This window comes from Dipodomys ordii, unplaced genomic scaffold, assembly GCF_000151885.1.
Source record: "Dipodomys ordii isolate 6190 unplaced genomic scaffold, Dord_2.0 Scaffold160, whole genome shotgun sequence".
Lineage (NCBI taxonomy): Eukaryota > Metazoa > Chordata > Mammalia > Rodentia > Heteromyidae > Dipodomys > Dipodomys ordii.
The window spans coordinates 1,741,640-1,748,566 of record NW_012267376.1 but is presented as its reverse complement, the minus strand read 5'-3'; positions in this window follow the sequence as shown (position 1 = coordinate 1,748,566).

The window sequence follows — 6,927 nt, the reverse complement described above, 5'->3', positions numbered from 1 at the left end:
TCTTTTCTTAAAATAGTAAATCAAAGTATGACAATATGAATGGTTATAGCATGAAGTGTCCTGTAGCTTCTTGTAGCATATAACATTTACTAATCTTCATTTCAATATTAATTGTGTGCTGATTCTGGGGCTTGAATTCAGGGCCGAGGCATTCTCCCTGATCTTTTTTGGCTAGAAATCAGCTCTCTATCATTTGAACCACAGCTCTACTTCCAGATTTTTGGTCATTAATCAGAGATAAGAGTTTCAAAGAGGAAGTGGTGCTGTAGCTCAAGTGGTAGAGCGCTCGCCTTAAGCTGAAGAGCTGAGGGATAGCGCCCAGGCCCAGAGTTCAAGCCCCAAGACTGACAAAATAAAATAAAAAGAATTTCAAAGAAACTGAAGATGCTTGGTTTATTTTCCCATGCCACCATTCAACACATCACCATTATTTAAATTATGCGCATTCCTCTCTCTCTCTCCCTCTCTCTCTCTCTCTCTCTCTCTCTCTCTGTATACCAGTCTTGGGGACTTGAACCCAGGGTCTGGGCACTGTCCCTGACTTTGCTTAAGGCTAGTACTCTACCACTTTGAGCCACAATTCCACTTTGGTTTTGAGTGGTTAATTGGATATAAGAGTCTCAGAGAGACTTTTCTGCCCTGACTGGCTTTGAACTCTGATCCTCAAATCTCATCCTCCTGAGTAGCTAGGATTACAGATATGATCCACCAGCACCTGGCATGACATTTCAATATTTTTGTGTGTGCTTTTTTTTATAACAAAATCCAGAGAGAGAAGAATAATTGCTTTTCTTCTAGTGCTTATTTCTAAATTTGAAGCCATAATTTTTCAAATGATGACATAATAAGAAATACATACACATTGTACCAATGACATGTTCCTGGTTTTGATATTCCACTGATACTGAGAGCTACATAAGATGTCTCGAGGGTTTAGGGAGAGAGCACAAGGTTCTCATAATCTCCTCGCAACTTCCCACAACGGGAAATCCATTATATTTTATATTTTCAAAAGAAGACAATATCACTTGTATATCTGTATTTATCATGATGTGTTATATTTTTTATGCACATTAGATTCAATTTTAGTGAAATTTAAATGATTTTTATACCTATACAAGAATATACTTCTCTCCTTTTTAAATGACTGGTTTTCATCTCATTGACAATGCAAACTGAGTTTGCCAATGTTCTGTCTTCGATTTTCTGAAAGAGTAAGGGGCTGGGGTCACTTCCTAAATATCTAATAGAATTTACCAGAGAGGTTGTGTAAACTGGATCCAAATTACTAGGAAGTGTTTAACCAGAGATTGAATTTCATTAAAATCCATGGCACTATTCAAGTTTAGTTGTTCTTGAATCCTGCATCACCTAAGTTCCTTTGAAGAAAGCTGAAAGATCCACTCCCTGCTGACTTCTGCTGACTCACGGGAAAAGAAGCATGAGTGTGTGGGGTACCAGCTAGGTCTACCCCTCAACACACACCCTGTTTGCCTGTCAGCACGGAGGGAGGTGCTCGAGGCTGGTCCTCAAGCCCTGCTCACCTGAGGGATCCGAGGAGGAAGAGTACAGATTCCTGCTCCTCGAATTGTGTTGCCCTGACCTGCGGATACCAGCTAGGGCATAAGGTTTAGAAAACATGGATCTACAGATATTTGGCAGAACCATAAGGAGGTGGAAACAGTCATGTCTTCCAGAATTTCACTTTTCCTGTATACAATGAATGCCCATCGTGTTCCTCAAAATATGTCCTAAGGTATAATCTAAAATAACAGCAACGTGATAATTCCAAAGATGACAGTTCTGGAATAAGTTCCAAGGAAGAATGAAACTTGCATAACTTCACCAAAAATGTTTGGGCCAATTAATCAGCAAAATAAGCCACTAAAATCTATGGAAAAATTTTATAGTAAAACATGGCAAATGATCATATTGTTGATAATAATCAAAATGTTGATTTGTTGTAATTTCAAGCAAATAAAAGCATGTATGACACTTTTTTTTATTGCTTTTGGACTAAAACCAACAAATTTACCCTTGTTTATTGAGGTAGGAAGGGATAACATTGGTCAACATCATCGTTACTCACAAATTAAGGTGATGAATTAGAAACAAAATAAAATAATGTGTATAGTAAGGTTTTCATATACACACATACATGTGAATGATGAAACTGAGTCAGTTCATACCAATACCATCTCACCTATCTGTCATTTTTAAAACCAGTAAATATATGAGATTCAGTCTAATACATAAAGAAATCCATTTTCAGTTCTTTAAATTACCTGCATAAGTAAGTAGAAATATCAAGAAGGAGCCAGGCATTGCTGGCTCATTCCTGTTAATCCCAGCTACTCAGAAAGCTGAGATCTGAGGATGGAGGTTCAAACTAGTGTAGGCAGGAAAGATCATGAGACTCTTAGGATCTAATTAAACATTGGAAAAGCTGGAATTAGAGCTGTGGCTCCATCCTGGAGCAAAAAATGCTCAGAGACAGTGCCCAGAACCTAAGTTCATGCCCCAGAAATGGCACAAATAAAAAAGTAAGAGAGATAGAATAAAAGGAAGGGAGGAAGGAAGGAAGGAAAGAAAGAAGGAAGGAAGGAAGAGAGAAAGAAGGAAGAAAGGAAGGAAGGAAGGAAGGAAGGAAGGAAGGAAGGAAGAGAGAAAGAAGGAAAGAAGGAAGGAAGGAAAGAAAACAGAAGAAGGAAGAGGGAGGAAGAGACAAGAGGAAGAAGGGAAGGAGAGAGGGAAGGAAGGAAGGAAGGTAGGAAGGAAGGAAGGAAGGAAGGAAGGAAGGAAAGAAAGAAAGAAAGAAGAAATAAAGAGAAAAAAGAGAGAATCAAGCAGGGTCAGCTAGGTTTTGCTGTGTACTGACAAGCTTTCAGTAGGTTACAAAACAAAAGTGTGTATCTGGCTTTGTGCTCTTGTGAGTCAGGTGAGCACTCTATTCTCCCCTGGACACATACTGGAGCTGAGATAAAGGGAGCCTTTTTCTGTGTGTCTCTCTGTGTGGGCCTCCACAGCTCCCAGAGAACACCCCCTCACAGCACAGCTCTCAAGCTTTCAGGAAGTGACAGGGAGAAGCAGCATTCATTCCCTTGTACAAAGCAGAACCCAACCCCGGCTCCTTCTCTACAAAAATCATAAAGAAGAATGCCTTTGGAGCAGGTATTTTGAAGAAAACCACTTTGTTGATCTTGTTTCTACAAACATTTTCAGTTTGCTTTGTTTAATCAGGCTAAGAAACACAGGCTCCAACTACACTTAATCCCTCTTTTCTACCATAAAGAGCCCTAAACGGTCTTAGAAACCCTGGTATAGTTTTACAAAGCATTCCTTAAAAATAGTTACCAAGCCAAACCCATGGCTTGATCGCTACAAAAGATAATCAGACAAGGCCTTATAATTAACCATTGGCCATTTCAACTGAAATTGTTCCCGAGTTTTATGAGATTTTAACACTCTTAAGAAATAATACTGAACATGAACAGTATTCTTCCCCACAATATAAATGTATTACACCAAAGTGCAAATACGGTTGGTGAGTCCACATATTCTGTACCTCATTGAAACCTGTGCCAGCTTACTAAGATGATCATCATAAGAAAGCCGAGTCTGTGTTGGTACTTTGGATCGGTGGAATCTTTTGTTTCTGGGCAAGAAATTATTAACTTAGCTGCTGAGCACTGACATGCTTCAACATTGCCTAATCTGTGGAGTTCAAACCTGTTACAACTCCTTCTCTTCTGTCTTTGAATGCCTTTTGGAACCCCAAGTGAGATGATTAACACTTGGCAACCTCTTGAACTGTAAGGCGGGCATGCTGACCTGAGCTCACTGGAATCTCACAGCAGAAGCCTTGGTGGGAGTCCCTTTTTCTTGAGTCAGCATTCACTTTGGGCTAAAGAGAAATTAATTGGTCTTCTTGTCTCCTTGTGAATGTATTGGAGGTCTCAGATCCTATTTTAAGGAATTTGTGTAACTTAGAAAAGGACCTAAGAACACTGAAATGAAGGTTTCTCCAGAAACAGGGAAATCAGTAGGGTGTCAGCACTGGGAAGCTGTCTTGGGTGTGCAGTCCATGAGACACCGAAGGCAAAGATATTGGATGACGCCTACCATTAGGAAGAGAATTTCTTGTAAACTAATAACATATGTACAAAGAAAGGGATAGATGTGTTGGATAATTTGGAAATGTTTGAAATGATTATGTGAAAAGAAACTCTAGATCTAGTATAGTTTTGATACAGTACTTAATTGTCCCAAGCACCATGTGGTAAATCCAGTGTCTTCTTTCTTCACTGTTGAGGAAAACAGTTTGAAGGGTCAAGCAATTGGTCTTACTAGTAAAAGAGTAGATCTGGAATTGAAGCTAGATTCTTCTGACATCAGAGCTAATAGAGAGGCAGGCAGACAGACAGATGACAGAATTCTCTGATGATATAAAGCTTATAAATAGCAAAGAAAAAGGAAAATTAAAAACCTATCTGGAAAGTTAATTTGTGATGTGAGGTGGAGAAACTAACTTTGCTTCCATTTGGGTATACAGTTGAGTTCTGCAATATTTTTAATATATTAACCTATATATTTACTTAATATATTTACTTAGTATATTCACATATATTTACTTAACATATTTGCATATATATTTCATGCTTATTTTATTAATATATGCTCTATTACTCTTTCTTATCTTCTCTTCCCTCTTTGTAAGCAATTTAAATAGGTTCAGTCATTCTGTATTTATATATGTGTATAAAGTACTTCTAACAGGTAAAATAATTCTGAAGTGCTATTGATGAAAAGCTCACTCACTGGGCTGCTGGGGTATGAGGATTGGTATGTGCAGAGTTCTGGAAAAAGTATCACTAGAGAATATGTATCGTGTCCTTTTCTGACCAACTTCCTCAACATGAAAAACAACAATGTACTTCTGTACCTAAAGGTTACATCGTTTGTAACATTTATATAGCTATTGTATGTATGTGTGTATAAATCTGTAGTTATTTACACATTGCATGTAACAACACTGCATAATATTATTTTTAGCTCAGTACAATATAATGTCAATATGTTAGTATATTATATAATTATATGTTATTACATAATTATATGTTATTACATAATTATATGTTATTACATTATATATTAAATATATTGAACAATTATATTTATATGTACATATGCATTTAGACATTTTATATATATGCTTATGTCTTTACAATTATATATGAATAATATAATTATATAAAAATAAATTATATAAATTATGAAATGACAACTAAAGACAACAAAAAGAAAATATATATAAATACATATGTAAATGTATACAAATATATGATTATATGTTATACAATTTATATTATAATTTAAATGAATTATAATTTTATTATAATATATTGTGGATAATTACATAATAATATGCTATATAGCATATAACATCCAAGTATTATATATATAATTATATATTATAGTTTATAATATAACCATATATAATTATCAATATAACCATGATTATTTTATATAGTTATACATTTATTTGTTAATGTAGTAATTTATATAATTATATTCATATATTATATATTATAATAATATTATATATTGTTTAAAATAGTATATGTATTATATATTTAAAATACTATATATAATTATATTTATAGAATTATAATTCTATACTATTAATATATTGATATTATAAAATATAGACAATAAATTCTTATTGTATTATGTATTATGTTAGTGTTTTTAATATATTATATATATGTACATATATATAATCACTAATTGTGTTGACAAAACTCTGGAAATGTGACAGTGAGTCCTTAGGGAAGAATTTAATTCACTGGGAAGCATACATGCACTGAATACCATATGAGAAAGGAATGAGTTCTATCTGTATCTACTGTCTTGCCAATTTACCACCACTAGGCACTGATGGCTCATGTCTGTAATCTTAGCTACTCAGGAAGTGGAGTAGATCAGGGTTCTAAGCCAGCCAGGGCAGAAAAATTTGAAAGATTCTATTTTTAATTAACCAACAAAATGCAAAGCTAGAAGTGTTGCTCCAATAGTACAGCACCAGATGTGTGCAGGAAAGCCAAACAAGCTTGAAGTCCTGAGTTCAAATCTGGGTACCAACAAAAAGTTCTGCAGCAAATTAAAGTCTACAATTGGATACCAACAATAATACTAATATAAGGAACACATCATTTACCTTTAAATTTTTCCTCTATCCCTTGTAATTCTCCTGGGCTATCATTTTCCACTTTGGTCTCACCTCACACTAGCAGTGGGCCACTTTCATCTTCTGGTAGCTTAGTTCCAACATTCCAGAATTTTACATGAGTGGAATCACAAATGTCAAAAGGTAATTCTTCATTTTGTTCTGGTTGATGAGAAGAAGGGTTGTGCCAGAAAATAGGTAAAATGTGTGTAGAGGACAAATGAAGAAGATACTACACAAGGAATAGCACTGTACATGTGTCCAAACAGGCCTGAGCAAACCATCTCAGAGACATGACAGCTGTTCATTCCAGAAGCTTCAGTGACAGGGGATGGTTCCCACTTAATTATACTTTAATTAGCTATGCAGTCATATTTACATTAGTATAATTACAATAGGAATGCTCATTGTTAACTAAACAGAATACCATAGATTGAATCAGAGTCGCAGGTAGGAGGGGTTGGTTTGGGCTATCTATAGACATGAGAGATGATTTTGCAAACTTAATTTAATTTATTTTTATTTTTTTTGTGTGTGTGTGTTGATCCTGGAGCTTGAACTCAAAGCTTAGCATGTTCCTGGAGCTTTTGAGCCACTTGAGCCATAGCTCTACATATGGTCTTTTGGTGCTTAGAGTTAAGAGTCTCACAGACTTTCTACCCAGCCTGGCTTTGAACTGTGATCCTCAGATCTCAGTCTCC